The 25,622-nt window shown below is 54.3% G+C and overlaps 1 long non-coding RNA gene across 3 annotated transcripts; it reads left to right on the top strand.

The window, feature by feature from the left end:
* Positions 1-8,324: 8,324 nt before the first annotated feature.
* On the top strand, positions 8,325-11,844 carry LOC113198650 (uncharacterized). 3 transcript variants are annotated; one of them, XR_013343627.1, is made up of 6 exons: positions 8,325-8,519; positions 8,621-8,665; positions 9,201-9,251; positions 9,680-9,886; positions 10,163-10,351; positions 10,723-11,844. It is a non-coding gene; the product is annotated as an uncharacterized LOC113198650 (long non-coding RNA). The 3 variants fall into 3 exon arrangements; XR_003302867.2 differs by having other exon boundaries at positions 9,201-9,886; XR_013343626.1 differs by lacking the exons at positions 8,325-8,519; positions 8,621-8,665 and having other exon boundaries at positions 8,672-9,886.
* The last annotated feature ends 13,778 nt before the right edge of the window (positions 11,845-25,622 follow it).

Genomic DNA, 25,622 nt, shown 5'->3' with positions numbered 1-25,622 from the left:
GTTCTGAGAGGTTCATTACCAGGGTCACGTGAGTCGCAAGGGCCAGCCAGGCCTTTCTGTGTTACCAACAAGGGGGACTCTTAAGCAGTCTCCTCATTATCCGCTGAGCTAAAAGGGCCACCAGACTCAACTGTCTGACAGGAGCCAGGAGGGAACTGTCTTGTCACCCTTGGTAATAATTTCAAGGGGAGGCGATGCAAGAGTGCCCTGGGGTGTGGGGGAAAGAGCCCAGCATGCCCTTCCCTGGACAGGGGGCCCCCTCCCCACCCAGGAGGTTTTGAGCCCTGCCTGGAACCCCTCAGGGAAGACAGACTCCCAAGGTGGAGTTGAAGGCTAAGAAGTCAGCCAGTTCAGCCACCTCGGTTAATTTTATATCTTTAATATGTTTTTCTGTTTATAAAAGTAATAGATATTTAGTAGAAAACTTGGGAGGCTGAGGCAGGAGGATCACAATTCAAGTTCACCCTCAATAATTTACTGAGACCCTGAGAAACTTGGTGAGACCCTGGGGCTGGCAAAGCACTCCTATGTCCAATCCCCAGTACCAAAAAAGAAAAAAAGAAAAGTCACTGGGCCAATGGCACACGCCTATAATCCCAGCAGCTCAGGAGGCTGAAGCAGGAGGATTGCGAGTTCAAAGCCAGCCCCAGCAACTTAGTGAGGCCTTAAATATTTTAAATGTTTTATTTAGAGACCCTGTCTCTAAATAAAATATTTTAAAAGTCTCAGTGGTTAAATGCCTCTGGGTTCAATCCCTGGTACCAAAAAATAAAATAAAAAATTTAAAAAAGTCAACCCATTTAATACTTTACCTTTTATTATTGCAAAAATATATTATATATATATATATATATATATATATATATATATATATATATACCTTTATTTTGTTTATATATTTGTATGTGGTGCTGAAGATGGAACCCAGGGCCTGGCACGTACTAGGTGAGTGCTCTACCGCTGAGCCCCAGCCCCCGCCCAATGGCAAAATTTAAACCTACAACAATTTGAAGTCACAGTTCCGAGTGGCCGTCCCACCTTGTAGGGACATTGTTTGGGCCGTAGCTTTAGGGTCCTTAGCCTCACCCTTCTGTCATCAAGCTTCCCATCCGCCTTTCACCCACGGTGTCCCCTGGTGGCGTCCCTAGGCCGGGGAGGAAACTGAGGCTAAGCCAAGAGAACCCGGGCCCGGGGGAGAAGCAGCAGCTCAGGGCACCAGCCCTGTGTGCGGCTCCGTGCAGCCCTTCACGGGAGCGGACTCGCGACCCTCTCAACTGCCCTTTGTGGGTGCCTAACATTACGGTGGCCCTTCGTGAGTCACACCAGGAGATTCTGCAGGACAGGGAGCAGGGCAGCCCGGCTCCTGTTCGGGAAAGGACAGGGCAGTCAGAGGACCCCAAGACAGGAGTCGGGAAGCCTTCCCCCCGGGCGGGACTGGCAGCCTGGGCTCTGTGTAGGCTTGGCCCTGGGGAGCGAGCAGCGCAGGGGACCCTCCACCCAGTAAGGCCTGGGGTGTGACTTGGGCTGTGGCCAAGGACTCGGTTCCTCACCGCACAGGACCTCACACAAATGCCTGCCCTTGGGCAGGAGGAAGAGGGCGAGGCCCACTGCATGCTTAGGCGGAGAGAACAAGGCACAGAGAGCACACGGAGCCCTGGACATCAAGTGGACCTCCTCCGGCTGCGAGCGGGCCCGGGTGATGCTTGAGAGCCCAAGAGTTGATGGCAAGAGGCCTGGGAGGTCAGCAGCTCCCGTCCCAGCCCTGTCCTCAACACCAGCCCCAGGATTCTGGCCACAGGGATCCACCCAGATACCCCAACTGATGAGTTGGAAAGAACTCCTGCAAACCCCAACTCAAAGTGCTTCTTATAGTGTATTTGATGCTATGTGCATAGAATAACTCTGGAAGGTTCTAGAAGGAAGACATTATTAGCAGGTCATGCTTTCTTAACATAGTTTTGTCTTTTTCCCCAGTGCTAGGGATCAAACCCAGGGCCTCACACATGCTAGGCGAGTGCTCTACCACCAAGCCACAACTGCAGCCCATGCTTTCCTTAATATGTAAAGAACATCTAGAAGTCAATAAGAAAAAAAAACAACAATGGAATGTAAACATGACTAGGAATGTTGGGAAAAGTATAAACGGCAGCCGTACCCCAGAGAAAAAACCCCAACATGGTGCCTAAGGACCTCTTTTTCCTACTTTCCTCTTTTCCGTGTGAACTCTCCCGCCAGCACCAATTTCAAATCTTGCTGGCGGGGAAACTTAGCCCCAATAAGAACTAATTCCTGGGCTCTGGATCTGATATCTGGAAGAACTTGCCAATAAACGGGTGGCCTGCCATTTATCGAGCCCTACCATCTTCCCCTTAGTTCTACATAAGCACACAGCTTTTTGCAATAAAATTGGAATTCTCCCGGCGAAGTGTCTTTGCGTGGGGAATTCTTTCAAGGAATATGAACAAGAGTTCCCAAGAAAGGAGACACGGACTTTTTAAAGGCAGGTAAAGATGGCAACCCCACTGGCAATAAGAAAAAAAGGAAATTTAACCTACTGAGATTCTACTCTTGCCTATGGGTCCAGGAAAGACAAAGAGAATTGGCCCCATTGAGTGTGAGGCTCCAGGGAAGGAAGCAGGCACCCCCACTTGGGGAGTACCTTGGCACACGCAGAAGCTGGGAGTGCTGGGTCTGTGGAAATGACATTGCACATTTCTTTTGTCCCAGGAATTCAGGCTCAGGTGTGTTTTAATCACCTGGGAGGGAGTGGCCTAAGCACCTGTGTGCACAGCATGGAACCCAATAAGCCCTGCAGATGGATCAAGAGGCTCTTTCCGTACAGATGGAGAAAGCCCTGCACAGAGTGTCTGTCAATGGAGGAGTGGGGTCCCCAGGACGGTTCCTGGTTTGTGCTGATTCACTGTACCAAGGCAGGGAGGGGCCACACCAGTCTTTTCTATGTGTTGATATGGCTGTCTCTGGCTGGCACCCGGAGAGGCTGGAGACAGGGTGGTTTCCTCCCTGAGAGACGAGAGTGGCTGAGGACAGGGGGGAACCAGGGAGACCTGTGACTTCTTTGATAACTGAATTTTGCCCGACATGAAGTCTTTTCCTATTCCAAAAATAAAAGTAAATTACCAGGTGCAGTGGCTCATGCCTGTGATTCCAGCAACTCAGGAGGCTGAGGCAGGAGGATTGCTAGTTCAAGGCCAGCCTCAGCAATTTAGCAAGGCCCTAAACAACTCAGTGAGACTCTGTATCTAAATAAAATATTTAAAAGGGCTGAGGATGTGGCTCAAGTGCTTCAGCACCTCTGGGTTTAATCCCTAGGACCAAGAAAACTAAAAGTAAGAATTTCAGGGTCCATTTTACAGGGAGGAAAACCAGATGGGCCAGCAATCGGCTGGCTCCTCCCCTACAAGGCCCAGAATGGAGGCAGGCAGGAGGGCGGGAGGGCCAGGGGAAGCTGGGAAGCCGGGAAACCTGCTCTGGTGGCCTGGGGAGGGCTCTTTCCCTAGGTTCCTGGCTTGGTCTCCATAGCTGCCTCTCCTTCATTCAGATGAAGAAACTGAGGGTCACAGTGGGAGCATGGCACCTGGGCTCGGTGCAGTTCCCATCCGTGGCGCCCCACCAGCCTGGCCCCACACCATGCCACCCCAGCTGGCAGGCTGGTGTGACGAATTTCTCATGTAACTGGCGCCAGCCCCTTCAATCTAAACTTTCTGGTCATTTGACCAAAGTGGACCATTGTTTGCCTAAATTACATTTTATTAAAAGAAAAAAAAATTGGCTAAGCCGATTGAGAAAGTGGTCACAGGACTGGAATGGCTCCGGGCTAGATTTACCAGGGACTGGCCTCAGCTGGCCCATTCGCTGGATTTTTTAGGGAATTTGCTTTAAATTGAGCAGAACTCGGGTTCTGAATAGGCCTGGATTTGGAAAGAGATCCGATTCGATTAACTGGTTCCTTGACAAAATTAACGGGGTATTTTTTGGGATTGAATTATGGTGTTTCTTTCAAAACTTCATTTTCCTTTTCTCTCTGAAGTTTTTCTAGATCTTTCCAGGGGCTTCCAGGGGAGACCGAGCCTCCCGCCACTTCTTGGCTAATCCCGCGGAAGGCTGCTTCTTCCTGTCCACTGCGGCCCTCACCCTCCTGTGCCCGGCTTCCTGGTCACACCAGGTGGCTTTCAGGACTGCTGCCATCAGGGGCTCAGCTCTTTGGGGACAGGATCTACTGGTTGCCAGCACCTGGCAGAGACCTTGTCCTCGAGCAGGGGATCCGATCCACAGGAGTGAATTTGACTGACCTAAGCTTCTGATCCCAAGGCCACAGGACCATTCAGCTGGGTTCTTCTCCCTCTTTACAGCTGAATGGCTCTTGGCTCAGAGAGGGGCAGGCCTTGCCCAAGACCACACAGCCCCTGGATAGGGAATGTCAGGACTCCAGGCTCCTGGAGGGCAGGACTGAACCCAGCAGGTATCCAGGCTCAGGAAGAGATGGAGCAGGAAGACAGGAAGGTGGAGGATCTCGGCTGGCTCCCTCCCGGGGCACAAGGCCGAGCGGAGATGGGGTGACAGAAGATTCCCCACACTCCTGGGAGGTGAGGAGGTGGCCGGTAGTCGTGGGAGGAGGACATGAATGTGCACACACTCAGTCAGGCCCTGGCAGATCCCAGGATGCCAGGAATGCCCGGGACTCCTGGCCAGATGCCCCCAACTGCACAGCAGGGAGGGGAGGCTGCTGAGGGGCAGCCAGCTGTGCCCGGGAGGTGGCAGGAGGGTCTTGGAGGAGGAGGTCAATCACCCTGGGAGCCTCCCTTTTTCTGCCTGTGAAATGGGGATACAGATCCTGTCTTTGAAGCCCACAGAGGTGAAACCCACTGCACAGTATACAGCAGGTGCTCAGTAGAGTGGGGTCCTTCTCTCTCCTCTCTCACCCCTCCAGGGGGTCAGGGTCAGAGAGTCCAGAAAGCTCCTTTTGTCCAGTCTGTTGTGTCCAGAGAGCAGGCCTGCCCTGGCCATGCCTCCAGAAGAGGAAATGCTTTGAACTCCTGGATGCTGATGGGATGGGATGGGATGGGATGGGATGATGGTGGCGGTGACCAGCTCGGCCCCGCCCTGACATTCCAGCAGGTTGGGGCAGGCTCAGCTGAGCACTGACGGTAGCTTCGGGAATCTGTGTGAGTGTCACCTGACTCTGTCCCACCCTTGGGTCACAGTCCTCCATGACTCCTTCTGCCCTGGCTCTTGCTGCCTGGTGACAGAGCACATCCTGGGAATGACTGCCCAGGAGGCCACATTTCCTAGAAGGTTGTAAGCAAAGATCAGAGAAGAGAGGCACTTACCTGAGGTCACACAGCAAATCTGGATCAGGGCAGGACCCAAAGCCCCTGAGCCCCTGATTCTGGCTGATCCTGGACTGTGCACCGACACCAGGGAGGGCCTGGAGTTCGTCACCGTGGGAACTTCAGGGAAGGGGCCCCCACCAGCCGCACGGGAAGCACTCAGGAGGGGGAGCAAGGTTGACCTTGAAGGCTGGGAGATGCCATTCCCAGAGAGAGGGAGGGCGGAGGCCAAGGGCCGGGAGGTGGGGCAAGGTGGGCTTCAGGATCTAGGCTGTAGCAGGGGTCCTGCCAGGCTACTCCTGGAGGTGGGCAGGGTGCCTGCAGGGTCTCATCAGGATCTGGCCCAGGGTGGGGCCCAGCGATCCTCAAGAGTGACAGGAGAGGTCCGAAGGTCAGGGACCTTGAACCCCAGACCAAAGCCCTGGAGAGACATTTGAAGATCATGGTGTAACAGAAAGTGTCAGCTGAGGCCAGACCTGAGGGTCCCCCGGCAGGCAGGGGTGTGTGTGTGTGTGTGTGTGACAGCTGGCAGATGCAGGACTGTAGGACTCTGACTCCCTGACGTGCGGTGGCTCAGAGGTGTCATGAGCCGACATTCGGGGTCTTGTCTAGTACGGCTGTGTGGGCAGGGTGGGGTCTGAGGGGCTGGGAGGTGGGGACTGGGCAGGAGGACATGAGGGTGTGCTGGCCATGCCCTGCCTCTGGGCCTACCAGCCCCTTTCTCATTCTGTGTCCCCATTTCTTGTCCTGGCTTTTGGAGACACTCCCCACCCCTCTACAATTTTGGGGAATCTTCTTCTCCTGTTCCATCGGCCCAATTCCTGATCATGCCTTCATTTTTAACAGTTTTTTTTGTTTTTGTTTTTGTTCTTTTTAGTTATACGTGATGGTGGAGTGTGTTCGACCTACGGCACCTGCGTGGAGTCGAGCTTCCCAGTCTATGGTGGCGCATGGTGTGGAGTCACACTGGTCGCGCATTCATAGGTGACATAGAAAGTTCTGTCCCATTCACTCTACCGTCCTTCCCATCACCCCCCACTGTCCTCTCTTCTTCATTTTTTTTTAAGTGAAAGTAATTCTACAAGTTGTGGTAAAATAGACACCACAGGAAGTTATTTTTTAACCATTTCTAAGGTGCGAACTTTACCATCATCGATCGTGGGAACTCCCGTCACGCCCCGCTGAGACTCTGCCCCTGTCCACCACCACCTCCCGGCCTGCAGCCGCCAGCACCCAGGAGTCCCCTGCGTCTATGGATCCTCCCTCCCTGGGTACCACCTGCTCCAGGACCCGCTGCGCCTCCCTAGGAGTCAGGCAGAGGCTACCAGCCCTGGGCCCCCCACCCCCAGCCCAGAACCCAAACAGGCGGTGGCCTCCCGAGGGCTCCTCCCCAGCCTCTGCCTCCACGGACGGGCTCAGTCTGGCCAAAGGAGAAACTCTCTGAAGTCCTGATGAGGGGCAGGAAGAATCTCTGGCCCCCTGGCTGGTGGCTCCTTAAGCCTGGGCAGTGTCCGGAGGCCAGCGCCAGCCTTCTCCACCCTGTGCAGGGTGGTGGGAGAGGGTTGGGGCTCTCGAGGCACCAGCCCCGCCCCTCCGCCCCTCCTCCAAGGCCCTTAGGCTCACAGTGGTAGCCCTGGTTGTCCCCAGCCTAGGGGGCCCGGAAGGCTGGTCTGGAATGCTCCCTGGCTCCCCAACTGTTCGGCCCCAGGTCCCAGAGACCAAAGGGCCTTCTAGCCCCTGGGCCTTATCTTCCAGCAGGGGAAGCTGCCCGCAGGCTGCCCCGTGGTCCACCCTGACCGGCCACTGTAACTCGCTGCCCGGTGCGCTGGACGGTCCGCCTGGGTCCTTCTTTATGTGCTGAGTGGGGAGGGCGGGGGAAGCGGAGGCATGTGGGGTCCCTTGACTTGCCCAGGTCACCCAGGAAATCTCCCTTGCCACCCTCTGGCTCTGTAGCCACGTAGGTGAGCAGCCCTTGAGGCCCTGCCCAAGAGACAGTCACACCTCAGGCCACTCTGACCTGGGGAGTCAGAGTCCAGTCTGCTCAGCAGGCGCCACCCTATCTGTAAGTGGGCACAGGGTGGCCTTGTGGCGGGAGCACCCAGGGAGGTCAGGGCCAGGGCAGAGCTCAGCCGGCATCCCTCTGCCCTGAGGTGCGAAGGGGACAGTCCAGTGGTGTAGACAGGCCTGGGGAGAGGGAGGTTCAAGTGCTGGCCCCGCCTCTGACCCCCTCTAAACCTGGGGTCCCAGGGCTAGCCGACACTGTCCTTGGTATGGGGCATGGGCAGATCCCCTTCCTTTGTGGGATCAGTCTGTCCATCTGTACAGAGGGGTTTCCAAGACCCAGAGCCCTGCTTGGAGTCCTGTGACCTCAGGGGACTCACCTCTGTCCCCAGCAACTTGTCACCACTGGGTCTGAAAGGGTCGTGGGAGACCAAGGAGGGACCCTCGGGGACTGCCAGGATATCAAACGCCCTTATAGAAAGCCTCGGCCATCTGACAGATGGGGAAGCTGAAGCTTCGGAGTGAAGCGACCTGTCTGGGTCCCAGGCACAAGGTGTCCCCGGCCCTCAGCTCCCCCACCCAGCGCCGGCCAGAGCCAGGGGCAGGGCGCGCCTGCTGCCCCCGTGTGGCGCCGTCGGGTACTGCAGCCAGGCGCGGCGGTGTCCCAGGTCCTGGACGCGCGGGGCGCGGCGGCCTCTCTGTGCCAAGTCCAGGGCCGACGTGGGGACAGCGACAGAGAGAAGACCCTCCCTGAAACTCTGGAGAAGTGACCTGACACGTTCAGTCCAAGCGGGAAACCAGGGACGCTCTGGCAGGCGGGGTCACTCGAGCAGGGGGTCCCGAGGTTTGGGGGAGCCCCACCTTGCAGGACCCGGGCCAGGGCGGGGGCTGTGGAACTGACCGGGGTGCCAGCCTTGGGGAGCGCGGGACCCAGCCGTCCTTCGCTCTCTCAACTTCCTTTGGCTCAGCAGGACCTGGTCGCTCCTACCCGTCCCCCTCCAGGCACGTGACCCCCGTTAGGAAGGTGTTTAGAGCACTGTCCCAGCCTCCGCCCGGAATCGCGGAGGACACTGCGCCTCCCGGGACGGCTCCGGCGCCTGCAGCCCAGGGACTGGGCGGGAAGCGACGCTGAGGCGCGTCCTGATTCTCTCGGAGGTGGCAGGAGACAGGGTCAGCCTGTGACATTCTCACCTCCCTGGCCTTGCCAACGCTGATGGTAGGAGTGGGGACACCCAGCTTGAGTTTCTTGTACTTATATCTGTCTTTTCTAGATGGCAAGTTAGAAGTGGTTTCCGCTGATGATAGGAAGCTTCCTGGTAAAATAAAGATAAAATCCTTCTTTTCTTTGTGTGGAGGGAGGGGGCACTGGGGCACTTAACCACTGAGCCACATCCCCCCCCTTTTTTTTTTTTTTGAAAAAGGGCCTCACTAAATTGCTGAGGGCCTCTTTAAGTGACTGAAGCTGGCCTCAAACTAGCAATCCTCCTGCCTCAGTCTTGACTTGCTGGGATTTCAGGCATGTGCCACCAAGCCTGGATTTTTTTTTTTTTTCCAAGCCAGGGATCCAACCCATAAGTATCGTACCACTGAGCTACATCCCCCAGTCCTTAAAATAAAACTGTTTAAGTTAAAAGCGGGTTTTCAACCATTATGTAAAAATAGTTTAGAGCACACAGGTGTGTCCACAGAAGACAGCGGGGTGAGAAGGCAGGAAGCTGCAGGCGGCCCCATCTCCCTTCCCCACTCGGGGAGGGAGGGAGTGGCCAGGGTTCTGGGCACACTTTCCACACAGCAGGTGTCTTCGGAGCCCACTGCTGGCTGGGCCCTGCCTGCGTCTTTCCTCTTTGGTAGGAGACAAGCTGCTGCCGCAGTCCAGGCGGTGTCCCTGCTGGAAGGAACCGAGTGAGTTGGCGGTGACACTGGGGCCTGGCTCCTCTGGGAACTTGGTGTGGATTTGGAAGTGACCTTGACAGACTCCGTGGATTCTCAGCCAGAGCTAGCCAGGGGGGTCAGCGCCTCCCGCCAGCACCTGCTGCGGTCCCTGTTCTGCAGTGGACCTCTCTGAGCTGAGCCAGCAATGGGAGGGCTCTGTAGACCAAGCCCTGTAGGGACCAGTGCCAGCTGGGGCATTTTGGCGAGGGACGCTAACAGGACTGCATGTGCAGGCAGAAAAGGGTGACCCCAAGGGCTCTGGTCCAGGAAATGGGGCTGTGGGATCCCTGCAGGGGAAGGGCTCCCGAGCTTGTGGGGAGCCCCTGAGCTGGAGGGTGGTGGGAAACTCCAGGGGCGCAGGCAGGAAGAGCTAGAGGCGTAGGTGCTCTTGGGGACAGGTTTCCTCCGAGGCTGCTTGGTGGCCAGCCAAGCCCCACTTAACAGATGAGCTCACCAAGGTCAGAGAAGAGGATTACCCAGCCTTGAGTGTCGAAGCTGAAAGGAAAGTTGAGCTGTCCCAGCCCATGCCCTGGGAGGTGACAGGAAGCCAAGAAGAGGACAGGCAAACTCAAGTCCCCCATGGAGACTTGCCTGGGTGGCCTTGAGTAAGTCACTTTACCTCTCTGAGCCTCAGTTTCAGAAATACTTGTTTCCCAAAGGGTTGGGAGATGTTATCTAAGTTTACTGATTTACATTTTTGTGGTGCTGGGATGGAGCCCAGGGCCTCAATGCCAGGCAAGAGCTCTTCCACGGGCCCCACCCCCAGGCCCTGGGTGGGAAGAGTCAATTAGATTTTTTTTTTTTTTTTTGTACTTGGGGTTGAACCCAGGGACACTTAACCACTGAGCCACATCCCCAGCCCTTTTTAACATTTTATTTAGAGACAGGGCCTCCCTGAGTTGATGAAGACCTCGCTAAGTTGCTGAGGCTGGCTTTGAACTCTGATCTTCCTGCCCCAACCTCCTGAGCCGCTGGGATGACAGGCGAGTGTCACTGTACCTGGCTGAATGAGATTCTTTTTGAAGCATGAAACTGCCAAACCCAGTGGCAGGTGCCCAGGAAGCCGGCAGGTGATGAGCACACTCCCCCTCCCCTTCCCCTGGCCCCCCACCCCGTGTCCTCAGGGTCACTCATCCCGTGGCCTCTGCTTGAGGCCAGGCCTTGGCTTCCAGAAAGAAGCCCCCATTGATTGAAGGGAGAGAGAGGCTCCCCTTCTCCTATCGCTCATGAGATCTTGAGTCACAACATCACGCCCTGGGAAGCAGGTGCCATCAACACCTGACAGAGACAGGGAGATGAAGGGAGAGTCTTGGGAATCCAGGCAGCCCCGCTCTCACCACCAGACCGCACTGCCCTTTGCAAATGCAAGGTCATCCTCTCACACGAGCTCCGGGGCCAGGGCTGCAGCCTTTCTCACCAGCATGGCCCTGGCATCCTGCAGGCTCCTACTGATTTGTGAGTGAGCGAACAAAGACAAGCATGAGTGACAGTTTCCGTGTTGAGTGACCCAGAGCATCACCCTAAGACTCTAAGATGCTGTGGAGCTAAAAGATCAGAGGCTGAGTGGCCCTGCCGGGCGCGCGCAGAGGAGCTTCCAGAAGGAAACACAAGGACCGACCGGCAGTCGGCTCGAGGGTGGGGGTGGAGAAGGCAAAGGGAGACTCACTTTTGTGTTTGAATGTTTGCATTCTATCACAACGTGCGCAGATCACAATGTGTTATGATTCTAATGTGCTCCCATGTGCGTGTTCAATAAATGAATGCAGAAGTAAATACTCACCTGGGGAGCTCCCCCAACATGAGCTGTGACTCCAGAAGCATAGAAGCAGCAGGTCTGGGGGTGGCAGGGACCAGGATGAGCTCCCCAGGTGATTCTGTCACAGGTGGTCCTGGACCACACTTTGGAACAAAATCACCAGCTGGGTCTTCCTTCCTACCGGCCACTCAGCCAGGCTCATTTGCATTATTTTTGCATATATTTGCATGACATCCCTAGTTCCAAATAAAGCCTGTGTTATCCCCTGTCCTCACTTCTGCCGGATCCCCAGGAAATCTGGCCCCTCCAAGAGCTGGCTGGTCTGGACAAACTCCCTCCCCTCAGCCAAATATGTCACCCCCTGCTCCCTTCTCCCGGTCCCCCAGGCCCACAGAGGAAAGTCTGTTCCAGTCCCTTGTTGCAGCCCCCAACCCCCTCCTCTGAATTCCCAGAACACTTGTCCCTTCTTTCCATGTTCTGAACATTCCCTGTGAATCCCGGCCCTTTGCCAACCTGCCAGCCACGGACCCCATAAGACCAGGCAGACGCCATTGGGCCTGCTTTACAGAGGAGCCCTGGGCAGGTCACGTGACTCACCAAAAAGGAGCCCATCTCTCCATCACACCAAGTGCCTGTTGGGCATTTCCACTCACCCCAGGTTAATGTGGTTTGGTTTTGTTTTGCTTTGCTTGCTTTAATTAGGTCTTTAAAGTCACCCAAGTCAGCTGGCACAGGGGCGCAGGCCTGTCATCCTTGAAGCGCTGCAGGCTGAGGCGGCAGGAGGATGGCAAGTTTGAGGCCAGCCCAGCCCGGGCAACTTTCTCAAAAAAAGAAAGGGAAAAAAAATGGGGGAGGGTGGTTAGGAATCTCAAAGCAGAGCACCCCGCAAATTTTAAAAATAAGTAATAATAAAAGAAAATTCCTGAAGCCCCACATACTATGTAAAAACATTCCAGCAATCCAGAAACATCTAAAACGAGTCCCCTCCCTTTCTGCCCCTCTCCCCCAATAATGCTTTCTTGGAAGAGCCACTGTGAACAGTCTGGGGTCTCCTCCCTGAACTCTTTTGCTTTTATGTACAGGGGTGGTAGGCGAATCACACAGACAGAGCATTTTAGGGCAGGATATACATTCCAAAGGCATACAATTTAAAGAAAAGCAGGGGACACCCAGGTCCTTGCCACCCCTAAAGATCGCCGGCACCTCAGAAGGACACCCCCGGACCCCTCCTCCTTCCTCTATGATTTTCTTTACAGATTGGTCACATCTGTGTTTCTTTAAATAATGAGTTTGAAATGAGAATTGTTAAATTATCGTGTTTGCAACATGTTCAACTTTATTAGGCAAGGCCAAATTATTTTCTGAGAAGATTGAACCAATTCACACTCCCACCCAGAGTGGATGAGAGTCCCCACTGATCCATATCCTTGCCAAATCTGGCACCGTTCAACTTCATAATGTCTGCCAAAATAGTGGGAGTGAGATTCCGAGTCATTGTGGCTCTAATTTGCATTTCCCTGGTTACTAATGATATTGAGGATCTGTTTTGTTTATATCTTTTATATCCTTGGTGATTCTTTCATCTTCTTGATGTGTCAGTCACTGAAAGTGTGTGATAAAGCCTCTAATTATGACAATGGAATTGTTAATTTCTCCTTGTTTTGCTTTTTACATTTTAAGGTAATGTTATCAGGTGTATAAGAGTTTAGACCTGCTGGATCTTCCTGGAGTTCCATCGTCTTTTTCCGTTCTAATAATGCTTTTGCCTTGAACCCTAGTGTGTCTGACATTAATATAATGACAAATCTTTTGATTTTGATCTTTTTCCAGACAAAGAAGGACATTTTATTGCCTCCCCCTCTTCTTATCTGAGTCAATCACTTCCAAATTTCCAGTTGGCCTTTGCGAGAGGTGACTCAATTTCTTATTTTAAAATATTTTTATTATGGAAACTTTTAAACATATACAGAAGAACAGAATAATAGAAAATGAATCTTCAAGTATCCATCAGCCATCTTAGACATATACCAAGTCAACATATTTATTTCCACTGCTCCTCCTCCCCTGTTAATTTCAAGCCAATCTCATGTCATATAAATTAATCCCTAAATATCTGAATATGTATCCTCTAAAAAAAAAAAAATCTTCCTGGGGGCAGTGGTACACACCTGTAATCCCAGGGCCTCAGGAGGCTGAGACAAGAGGATCGAAAGTTTGAGGTCAGCCTCAGCAATTTAGCAAGACCCCATCTCAAAATAAAAAATAAAAAAGGGCTGGGGACGTAGCTCTGTGGTAGAGAGCTCCTGGGTTCAATCTATACTAAAATCTACACCATTACCACTCTATAATTCCCTAATGTCGTCAAACATCATCTTTCAGTTTGTTTGGTTAGAGACAAGATGTGGATAAAGTGAATAGATGGCACCTTAATCTTAAATCTCAGTGAATCTAGAGGTTCCTCCCCTGCCTCTCGTTTTCCTTACAATTTGTTCATTGAAAAAATAAAGTAATTTTGTCCCTTATACAAAAGTGTCTTTAATGAAATTATAAATATAATGACCTTTTTTTTTTTTTTTTTTTTTTTAGAGAGAGAGAGAGAGAGAGAGAGAGAGAATTTCTTTTTTTAATGTTTATTTTTTAGTTCTCGGCAGACACAACATCTTCGTTTTTGTATGTGGTGCTGAGGATCGAACCTGGGCCGCACGCATGCCAGGCGAGGGCGCTACCGCTTGAGCCACATCCCCAGCCCCATATAATGACCTTTAACAACATATATTGGACAATATATTCTGGAGAGGGTGTGACGGTCTCACACCCGGCAGAGCCATGGGAATGGGATCAGTGTGCCCGCGACCCTAAGCCCTGAGTTTACTGGAGTGTTACCCACAGTAGCCAGGATTTGGAATCCTAAGGTCCAGCTACACCATGGAATAGGATTTAGCCTTTAAAAAGAGAGACATGCTGCTATTTTTGACAACACTCATGAACCTGGAGAACACTGTGTCAAGTGAAATAAACCAGCTACAAAAAGACAGAAGCCAACCGGTCTCATTTGTTTGTTGAACTCAGAGCAGCACAGAACAGAGTTACCCGGGGCTGGGGCAGAGGCCGCAGGCAGGAGATATTGGTCAAAGGATACAAAATGTCAGTTAGACCAGGAATAAGTTCAGGTATTCTCTTGTATAATATTATTAATAACAATGTGTCATCAGTCTATCATCTCTACATATTTGTACCGGGAATGAACCCAAGGGCACTCTACCACTGACCTACATCCCCCAGTATTTTAATTTTTTTTAATTTCTTTTTTTTTAAATATTATTAACCGAGAGTGATCTTTTTTTTTTTTTTAAAGAGAGAGAGAGAGAGAGAGAGAGAGAGAGAGAGAGAGATACTTTATTTTTTTAATATTTGTTTTTTAGTTCTCGGCGGACACAACATCTTTGTTTGTATGTGGTGCTGAGGATTGAACCCGGGTCGCACGCATGCCAGGCCAGCATGCTTCTGCTTAAGCCACATCCCCAGCCCTTGTTAAAATTTCTTAACAGGATCTCACGAGGCTGGGCCTGTGGCTTAGCAGTAGAGCACTAGCCTAGCATGTGCAAGGTGCTGGGTTCAATCCTCAGCCCCATTTAAAAAAAAAAAAAAAAGGATGAAATGAAGGTATTTTGTCCAACTACAACTAAATATATATATATATATATATATATATATGAAACCAAACAAACAGGATCTCACTAATTCACTTAGGGCCACTTTGCTAAGCTGCTGAGGCTGGCCTAGAACTTGCCATCCTCCTGCCTCAGCCTCCTCAGTTGCTGGCATGGTCTACTGCAACAACAATGTTTTATATATATTTATATTTTAGTTTTTAGTTTTTGGCAGACACAACATCTTTGTTTGTATGTGGTGCTGAGGATCGAACCTGGGCCGCACGCATGCCAGGCGAGCGCTCTACCGCTTGAGCCACATCCCCAGCCCTGTATTATATTTTTGACAATTGCTAAGAGAGTACATCTTTTGGGTTTTTTAAAAATATTTATTTTTTAGTTGTACACAATACCTTTATTTTGTTTTTTTATGTGGTGCGGAGGATCAAACCCAGGGCCTTGCCCGTGCTAGGTGAGTGCTCTACCACTCAGCCCCAACCCCAGCCCCAAGAGAGTACATCTAAAGTGTTCTCAGCACAAAAATATATATGATGTTACATACGTGTTAATTGTTCAGTGTAATCATTCTATGGAGTTTATGGATTTCAAAAACAACCTGTTGTACACAATAAATATGTACCCCCCCCCTTTTTTTTTTTTGCACCGGGGATTGAACTCAGGAACCCTTGGCCACTGAGCCACATCCCCAGCCCTATTTTGTATTTTACTTAGAGAGAGGGTCTCACTAAGTTGCTTAGCACCTTGATTTTGCTGAGGCAGGATTTGAACTCTTCATCTTCCTGCCTCAGGCTGTAATCCCAAGCCACTGGAATTATAGGTGTGAGCCACCACACCTGGCAATATGTACCATTTTTGTTTGTCAACTTTAAAAAAGAGTACAGAGCTGGGGTTGTAGCTCAGTGGTAGAGCGCTTGCCTAGCAGGTGTGAGGCACTGAGTTCGCTTCTCAGCACCACATATAAGTAAATAAAATGAAGGTCCATCAACAACTAAATAAAAATATTTTTAAAAAGTACAAATTTTAAATGTCTTTAAAATAGCCATATAATGGGACATCTTTCTTCTTAGTACATACAAGTCAAGTTTGGGGTTTTGAGCAGGTGCACAGACCCTTATAAGTTATTATTTTTAACACATACGGGCTCCATTAGTTCCATTACTTACCTACGATAAACATTGAATGAGATAATTCACTGGACAAGTATTTAATGAGCACCTACTCAGTGCCAGGTCCCATGCAAGATCCTAAGAATTATAATGGTGACCAAGCCAGAGAGATTTCTGCAGTTTAAATCTCAGATTTTGGTGGTCTTCAGATTCCTTAAAGAAAGCTTCTGAACACTTGGGCCTGGTGCATCCCTGAACAGGATGCCAGGGTCAAGGTGGGGCTAGGAAGGGCACCTCTTGTCTTTTTGGTCCCGTGATGTTCTATGAAAATATGTGCACCACAGAAATGATCCTCACATGTCAATCTAAAATTTCTAGTAATATATAAAAGAGTGAAAATGGGTGGGGATGTAGCTCCGCGGTGGAGCCCTTGCCTAGCAAACGTTTGATCCCCAGCACTGCAAAGGGAAAAAAAAAAAAAAGTGAAATTAATTTTAATTATATACTTTCACTGTATCTGAAATATTGTCATTTAAACAATGTAACCGATAATTAAAGTTTATTAATAAGATATTTTGCATTCTTTTTTATCTGCCAATCCAGGGATGTTTCAAAGGTACAGCTCTCTCAATTAGACCAGCTGAGTGCTCAGATGGGTTGTGGTTTCTGCCTTGGGCAGCACAGCCCGGGTGGGGGCGGCGCGGGGTCGGGGGACCCTGGGGGAAATACGGGGTTGAATAATGTCTGCAAAATGCTCTTTGTAGGGGCTGGGGATGTGGCTCAAGAGGTAGCGCGTTCGCCTGGCATGCGTGCGGCCCGGGTTCGATCCTCAGCGCCACATACCAACAAAGATGTTGTGTCCGCCAAAAACTAAAAAATAAAATATTAAAAATTCTCTCTCTCTCTCTCTCTCTCTCTCTCTCTCTCTCTCTCTCTCTCTCTCTCTCTCTCTCTCCCCTCTCTCACTCTTTCTTAAAAAAAAAAAAAATGCTCTTTGTAAATTTCCCCCCCAAATCCACCTGCAACTCCTCTCTGAGTCCCAGCATTTCCAAGGCGTGACCTTGGAAGTCCCTTTGCGTTCAGAGCCTCCGCGCCTGCAAAATGGGCCTGAGGGGTCCCGCCCGGAGCCTGGAGAGCGGGGTGCAGGGGCCGGAAGGCGGGCGGGTCTGCGGGCGGAGACGGGCCCAGCGAGGCTGCAGCCCGAGAGCCCGGGGGTCCCGGGGCCGGCTCCGTCCTCCTGCCTTCCCGGGGCCGCCACGGGGCGGCGCTGTGGGACAGCGACCCCGGGGACCGCGTAGGGATCCCGGGCCACAGGGCTGGTGGACGCCAGAGGAGAGTTCTTAGAAACAAGTGTCCAGGCTGGACTTCCCTGGGGAGGGGACACCCCCATGACTTCAACCCACAGCCGCTGTGATGGCAGAAAGCCCAGGCTTCAGAGCCCTGGGAGGGTCCTGGTTCCGCCCAGCGTAGGGACTCGGCTCATTCTAGCCTGGGCTGGCTTTTCCCCAGGGACAGAGACACCAGTGTCTCCCTGGGCAGGAGCTGGCTCGGCCGTGCTGCAGAGGACGCTGGAAAGGGCCTGGGCCAACATCTGGACTCCCTCCTCCCTCCCCTCCTGGTTCTCAGCCCCCTGGCCTCCCCCAACTCTGGACCCAGGTTGCAGGGTCCCTAGCTAGGCCACTCAGGTCCCTCAGTGAGACTATGGCCTCTCCATGCCCACTGGTCATGCCCTCAGTACCCTGGAGATGGGACAGGGACCAGGAGAAAGGAGAGCCCCCAGGCACAGATTGCCCCTGGAGGGCGGGTGCGTCAGGGAGGGCTCCAAGGACGGGGTGGAGGCCCTGGCCTCCTGTTCTGGGCCTCTCCAGGCAGGAGTAGGAGGCTAAAATAGGCCTTGGGCAGGGGGGAGCCACTTTCCTGCCAGACAGGAGAGGTTGCCCCAGTGTTTTTAAGACTGGGTCCCCCACCCATGCAGGAGCGCGTTGTGTGGGTTCTGATGGTGGGTGCGAGGCGGGGTGCAGGCCGTGGTGTGGGAGAGGACAGAGCAGCCCAGGCCGCTAGAGGTCTGGGGCTGATGCCGCGGCTGCCTGACTCCATTTCACAACCACCCCAAAAGGAGGTGGCTGAAGCTCCCCATATCTGACAGAGGGGCAGGCGAGGTGCAGAGAGGCCGGCCTGCTCGTCCGGAGTCACTCAGCAGTGAGCGGCAGGCAGGGCCAGGATTCGACCCAGGTCTGGTTGAAGCCCAAGCTGGCTCCTGGCCACAGCAGCCGTGACCTCAGCAAGCAGAAGGAACCTGTGCACCTACTGGGTTCCAGCCCTCTGTGCACAGCCGCTGGGTGAGCCCTGGGCCCTACCCTGGTCTCACAGACGGTCAAGGCCAAGTCAGGTGCAGGCAGGCCGGCCTCAGTGGGCACCCGAGTCCCTGCAGTGGGTCCCTTTTCCCTCTGGGCCTCAACCTCCCCATCTGAACTTGAGATGGGGTCAGGCCCAAAGGACCCATTCAGCTCTGAGGCTTTGTGACATGTCCCCTGGGAGCTGACAGGGAGCTGGGGTGGCCAGGACAGCAGAGGAGCTTCTGAGCCTGCCTTTCCCAGCAAACCCACTTTCCAAGACCCTCAGGGAGGACACCTGAGGCCGGGGGAGAAGAGGGAGGCGGAGGCCACTTTGCACATGTCATCGTCCCTCGGGAAGAGGTGGTTCCATTTTTTTTAATATTTATTTTTTAGTTGTCGTTGGACACAGCACCTTCATTTCACTTATTTATCTTTACGTGGTGCTGAGGATGGAACCCAGGGCCGTGCACGTGCAGGTGAGCGCTCTACCGCAGGGCCACAACCCCAGCTCCCCCAGGGTGGTTCCATTTTAATGATGGAAGGTGGGGGGGGAGAGTAGCTTGCCCCCGACTCCCTGAGAGGACGGTGGCCTGGGCCTGGGCCTGGAGCCCTGCCCGCTAGGCCTCCGCCCTCCTCCCTGGGTGGCTGGGCCTGCGCATTCCTCTGCTGAAGCCTGATTTCTCTTCACTGCCCCCACCCCAGCCGGGTCCTTGGCTGCCAGTGGGTGGCAGGGTCATTTGGGGCCCCTCACTCCTTCCCTGCAGAGCCTGGGCCATAAATAGCCTGTCCCCTCACAGCAGGTTCTTCCTTCCTGCTCAATGGCCCATGGCCTCCCTCCTCTCACCTGTCACCCAGAGGACTGGAGCCACTGTCCCTTCCTCTCCCCTGTCATTAGTCTGTCCTGTGCCTCCCCCACTTGGGGCCCCTCTGGCAGCTTCCCGGGTCCTGCCTGTCTCTCCTGAGCCCAGAAGGCTGCCCCTCCTGTCCCTGCTGTCCCCTCCTGTCCTCTTCAGTTGTCCCTGAGACTTGGGGGTTGGCGGAGGCTACAGGATGGCTGGGTCCCATCCGGCTGCCACTCTGCCGCCCTGGTCTGCAGCCCCCCCACTGGCTCCCCAACTCCAGCCCACTCAGCTGCCACATGCGGCTTCCTGAATGCCACCTCTGTCACTCACTCCTCGCTCCTGGACCGCCCTGGGCTCCCTGCGGCCTGCGCCTTCACCTGACATCCTGCTGGCCGGCCTGGCCCCGCTCCCCAGCACTGCCTCCCCCACCCACCCGGGGCCGCGCACCCCTTCCCCAGCCTCCCCCCACGGTCAGCCAGAGTCTGCACGGCTCAGGGCTGAAGGGCCAGCGAGGCTTGCCACTTGACCTTGGGTCAGACACGGTGGCCCTCTGAGCCTTCTCAGCTGTGAAGACGGGGTGAGAGCAGACCTCAAAAATCAGAGGGCAGGGGTTTGGGGCCCAGAAAGGGAGGGCCTTGTGACTGTTCCGTGTAAGGGAGGCTGGACTGGCCTCCCACCTCCCAGGAGTCTGGGTGGGTGGGTGACGGGATGAGGGTCCTGGGGAGGAACTCACAGTCAGGTTAGGGGCGCCACCTGTCTCCACCCCACAGGGCAGACCTCGGAGCCCCATCTCTCGGGTGGTCCCCCCGCCCGGTGGTCCCCCACCCTGCATTCCCTTCGGCCTCCTCTGGATTTCCCCAGGGACACCGCCACTCTCCCCAGGGACACCGCCACTCTCCTCAGGGACGCCCCTCACTCAGCCCCAGGCCCCTCTTGTCTGCCCCCCGGGGAGCTGTGTTCTGGAGCCCGGGGAGCGTCCAGCTGCCTCCCCAGAGACACACCAGGCCGTGGAGAGGGTGGGAGGCCACCGTTTCCCTGCATGTCTGCATGGTCCCAGCCAAGGCGCCTCCTCTCCCCACCCCTGGTGGCCAGTGCCTCTGTCCCCTCACGTAGGCTGCTGAGTCTCCCTCGCCTCTCTGACTTGCTCTGGGTCTCGCTCCCCTCCCGACCCCTCTCTCGGCCGGACATCTCTCTACCTTGTCTCTCTTCCACGTCTCCTCTTCCCTCCCCTCTCTCCATCAGCTGCTCCAGCCTCACAGCACTGTCCCCTCCCCTGGCCCCTCACACCTCCATGGACTGGCCTTTGGTCCCCAGACCTGGTACTGACAGAGGCCCAGGAGGAGGGAGAAGAAGGGGCTTGGACAGGCCTGGACAAGGACCGGGAGGGGAAGGGGAGCTGTCCTTGGCTCTGCTCGGCAGGGAGCCCCAGGAGCCGGCTGGCCACTGCTGCCTCCAGACCCCATTCCAGGGGCTGCATCCCAGGAGCAGGTGACCCCGGTGATAACTTTGGGGCTGGAACAAGGAGCCTGGTTCTGAATGAGGCCTGGGGCCACCCTGTGGTGTGTGTCTGCAAGCCCACTACCGAGGGCCTGTCCTCCTCCCGCGTGTGGGCCCCCAGGGTCCCCAGGCCTCTTCCTCTCGCTCCATCCAACAGGGCTGTGCTGTTGCCCTGGCACCTGCAGCCCCAGCGGGCAGCCTGGTGACTTGCCCCAGGAACACTGGCTGCTGTCCGAGGTCTGAGCACCAGTGGCAGCGTTTGTCCATGGTCCCAAGCAGGGGCAGGCCTGGACTCCTGGCCCCAAACTCCTCTCCAGTCATGGCCAGGGTTGGGGACTGGGGGCCAGGTCCCAGCTGCATCGCTGGCTTATCACTGGATCCCCTCTCGTAGGACAGGCCTTGCTCCGGTAGGTGCTTAGCAGATACTTGTTGAATGAATGAGACGCTCTTTAGACTCTATCACGAATCACTTCCAGGCCTTTTGGCTAAGATGGAGCCTAGACTCTGTGAAGGGCGGGGTGGACGGATGTGCTGACCACCAGCTCCAGGCAAATACTTTTGGTTGGGGCTTCCCATGAGGGCCTCCTTGGGAATTTTATGCTGGATCTGAGGCAGTCAGAAATGCGTAGGGGTGTCCCTGGAGGTCGCTGGAGCTTGGGGAGGGGGCAAAGATACACTGGGCCAATTTTACCAAGTGAAATTTCTGTCCTGCCCCACGCTCCCCCCCAGACCTCCCACCATCTTCTGAAGGACACAGGGACAGAACCCTAGGTCTCCCAACATGCAGGACCCTGGGGGTCATGAGGTCTAACCTTCTACATTCGAAGATGGTGGAAAGGAAGCCCAGAGGAGGGCCGAGATGACCTGGGTACACTCAGTGAATCAAAAACTAAGCTCTAGGCTGGGAACAGGGCACACACCGTAACCCTGGAGGATCTGGGAGGCTGAGGCAGAAAGATCACAAGTTCAAGGTCAGCCTCATTAACTTAGCAGAGACCCTGTTTCAAATAAAATAAAAAGGGTTGGGGAGGTGGCTCAGTGACAGAGCACTTTAGTGGCACTACCAGGCTGAGGGGTGGGTCTCCGGTACCATGAAAACAGCTCTTTCTCTTGCCTCCCAGTCCTCAGTACTGAGAGCTAAGTATCCATATTGAAAGCCAGTCAAAATTCTTTCCAGAAGGCAGTTCACATTTATTTTAATCCAATAATGTGCCTGACATCTGGTCACATCCAAGATCTCATTAATTCACATGACAGGCATGTGGGATAGATATATGAATGGCTCTTCTTTTTTTGTGAATAAAAACACAGAGACATGAATTAATCTGCCCAAAGTCACACAGCTAGTGAGTGGCAAAGGCAGAATCCAAACCTCAGGCTTTCACATCCAGGATCTTTCCTCTCTGTACTAGTCAAGGAAGTGCCAGGTGGATTGGCTCCATGCCCTGGGGCCATCTTTGTACACCAGCTGCCTGGCATCCGGTCCTTCCTTACCTGCTCTCAGTCTCCTACTGGGAACCCCCTGGGAAACTCTGAGGGAAGCCTGGCTTTGAACTTCATCCCTTCCCAACTTTTTAAGGTTTAGCCTGTTTTGTGGAAGAATCTGTTTAATTAATTTATCTATTTATTGATTTAGTTATTTTGGTACTGGGGATTGAACCCAGGGCTGCTTAACTACTAAGCCACATCCCTTGCCCTTTTATTTTTTATTTTGAGACAGGGTCTTTCTAAGTTATTTTAAGGTCTCCCTAAATTGCTGAAGCTGGCCTCAAACTCGCCATCCTCCTGCCTCAGCCTCCTGAGCTGCTGGGATTACAGGTGTGTGCCACTGTGCCAGGGTTTGTGGAAGGATTTGGATTCTGAGGCTTTGCCTTCTAGCAAACATTGCCCGGAATTCTGTCTGCTCTTTCACTGAGTACTGACCCTAAGCAAACAGCCACAGGAAGAAAAAAAAAAAGACTGCACAGAGATGCGCATCACCACACTGCGAATCATGAATCAGAATTCTCGCTCCTCTGTGGGCGAAGCATTAGGCCAGTGGAACTCAGCACAGGGCCAGCTCCAGGGGAGGGACTGGCTTGGTCTCATGCTCTGCAAACTTTGCCTTCAAGTTCTTACTTTTGTCTTTGAACTTGTGTTTTGTAAGTGAATTTCCATGGGGCAATGCAGTAGCCACACAAGCAGAGGAAGAAATCGCAAGAAAGGAAAGGCTTCATGTTTTAGTGGCTTCCATATACTGCTTCTTCCTTTTTAAACAAGTGACCCACATTCTCATCTAGCCATGGGTCCCCAAATATCCAAATATGTAGCAGACTTGTGTCCAGGAGAGGGAAAGGCACTGGCCTGGGAGTTGGGAGAGCTGGCTCAAGGCTGCCTTGCTCCAGGCCTCAGTTTCCCCCAAAGGGGGGTTGTCTCCCTCATGTGCAAAGGCCCAGGGAGCATGACGAGTTTCAGAATCCAAGGAGGTCTTTTTTTTTGTACCGGGTTTTGAACCCAAGGATGTTGAACCACTGAGCCACATCCCCAGACCTTTTTAATATTTTGAGACAGGGACAGGGTCTTGCTGAGTTTCTCAGGGCCTTGCTGAGGCTGGCTTTGAACACACAATCCTCCTGCCTCAGCCTCCCGCACCACTGGGATCACAGGTGTGGGCCGCCCGCGGGCTCCTAATGCAGCCTTAAAAATGGAAACTAGAATCCATCAATACCCAGAAAGGTCAGCCTCGGGAACACAGGGCCGAGAGCAAAGCCACACAGGGAGGAGGGCCGGGTCACCGCCCCGTGATCTAAGAAAGGACTGACAGGGACTTCACTCGACCTCACTCAGGGAGTGAAGTGGGCCCGGGAAATTGCCGAGTTGAACGCCACCTCTGTTCTCGGATTTCTCTTTAAGCCATTTAAGTCCAAAGGAAAATGGGTTTTCTGGAAGCACTCGGGGAGCCTCGGGCAACTTGCAGGGCGGGTGCTGAAGGGTGGCTTTCAGGAAGGGGGGCAGGGTGAGGAGGGGGTGAGGCTGCTGCCTCCCTGGGACCACACCTCTTCCTCCCGGGCCCCCACCTCGCCTCCCTTTTCTCCACCTGTGCCCCCTTCCGGCTCCCTGCCACCCACCACTCTCCCCTGGGGCTGTGATGAGTGGGGTGGCAGGGTGGGTGTGGCCGGCTCCTGACTCTGCAGGGAGTCTGCACCGACTCGGGTGGGGAGGGCCTGGGCACCCTCAAGTCCCCTGCAGCTGGCCTTTCGCGTGATTCCAAGAAGCTCTGGGATGTCTGAGCTTCGCCCGCCCCCAGACTCAGGGATCCACGGCCCGGAGCCCAGAGTGGAAGGAGAGATGGGATCTGCTGCACGAGCTGCAGAGGGGAGGAGAGGCGAGGCAGGTGGGAGGGCTGTGAAGGGGAACAGGTGGGAGAGGGAAGGTGAGTCAGCGAGCCAGCAGAGCTGAGCCAGCAGGCAGCTTGCAGAGAGCAGCATCCTCCCTGCAGCCGGGCTCCCCCACCCCGAGCTCCCCCCAGGCACTCCAGAAAGTCCTGGCTCCTGCTTAGCCTGCCCCTCCTGTGTCCCCACGGCTCACCTTGCTGTGACCAGGGAGACGGGCCTCAAAGGAGCAATTGCCACAGTGTCTGAGCAGCTGGCAAGCAGGTGAGAGATTTGGAGGGACCCTGAAGGGCTCCCACGGTGCCCTGTGAGGGCAGGCCTTCAGAGGACCCTTCCCCACCCCACGGCCTGGCCTCTTGCCAGAAGGGACAGCTGGATCTGCGGGGTGTGTTCCAGGTCCGGGGACATCGGAGCATCGGTCCTTCCCAGTCACAGGCATGTGGAATAGTGACAGCCCAAGGACGCCTCCAACCTTCAAAGAGTCCCCCCCAGGTGCCAGGCCGCGCCCTCCTGCTGCGCACTCGGTCTCCCACCCTTTGCACCTGCCTTGGCCTGGGTCCTGGACAGGCCGAGGGGACCCATGGGAAACATCACTCTACAAGTTCAAGTCTAGGCCTCGGAGCCCTTGCAGCTTCTGCCTCCTGAAGCCTCCCAGATGCCAGAAGGAATGTGGGGAGGAGAGGTCCCTGGGGGAGACACAGAGCCAGGCAACATCACCTTGGAACTTGTCACCTGACGTTCCAGCCAGTGGCCGCCTGAGTGAGCCGGGGAGAAACCACACTGGGGGCCTGGCCCACCCAGGGAACTCGAGAAAGAACAAATCATCACTGCCCGAGTTTGAGGGGTACAGTTGTCACACAGCAAGGGTCATGGAAGGCCACAGGAAGGGGGGACTTCCCCAAGGTTCCGAAGTGAGACAGAGACCAAGCCTGGACGATGACCAGGTTTCCAGTCCCCCCCACAGTGACCTGCATCAGCCTTATCAGCGCGCGCGCGCGCGCGTGTGTGTGTGTGTGTGTGTGTGTGTGTGTGTGTGTGTGAATGAGTAGTCCCCCCCCCCCCCCGCCGCCACTTCCCTGAATCAGAGTCAAACTTTGACCCAGACCCAGGTTCCCCCTTTCTGTGCAGTGCTGGGGTGGAACCCAGGGCCTCGCACAGGCCCCTTGGGCCTTCTCCACCGGGCCCCACAGCCCAGACCCAGTTCTCTGATGCCCACTCAAGGTCCTTCCGGTGACTCCCAGGGAGGAGAATGGCAGGTGATGGAGCCCCTGCAAGAGTCACCAGGGGGCACACAGCCGCATTCACCAGTGAGCTCCTGCCCCCCCTTGCCACCCCTCCGTCTTCAACCAGCCTTCCCTACTGGACCATATACTTTATTAAAAATATATAGTTACAAACTCCATTGTCAATCTGGGCTGGGCCAGGGGGCCCAGAGGGACCGCAGGGAGGGAGAGGGACAGGTCCCCATCCTGCCTCTCCAGGTCCCCGGTCCTGACCCTGTACCCAAACCCACATCATCCAGGGACTAAGAAGGCTGTCTTTGGGGGCCCCCAGGGGCCAGCCAGCTGGGTGGGGAGGGGCTAGTCTTGATGGGGGGAGGTGCACAGAGGGATGGCATCTCCTGGTCCTGCAGGTAAAAACAACAGAGGGGGATTTGGGGCCTCCATCCCGCTCTCTTCATGGATATTTACAAAAGAAAGTCATGAGCACGGCCACAGTCATGCAAAAGAAACGCCCCTCCCCCCTCCCCAGCCCCACACCT

Source organism: Urocitellus parryii, chromosome 5 (genome assembly GCF_045843805.1).
Source record: "Urocitellus parryii isolate mUroPar1 chromosome 5, mUroPar1.hap1, whole genome shotgun sequence".
In the NCBI taxonomy this organism is placed as follows: Eukaryota; Metazoa; Chordata; class Mammalia; order Rodentia; family Sciuridae; genus Urocitellus; species Urocitellus parryii.
Note: the sequence above shows the minus strand (reverse complement) of the source record. Positions and strands in the feature narration are given on the sequence as shown.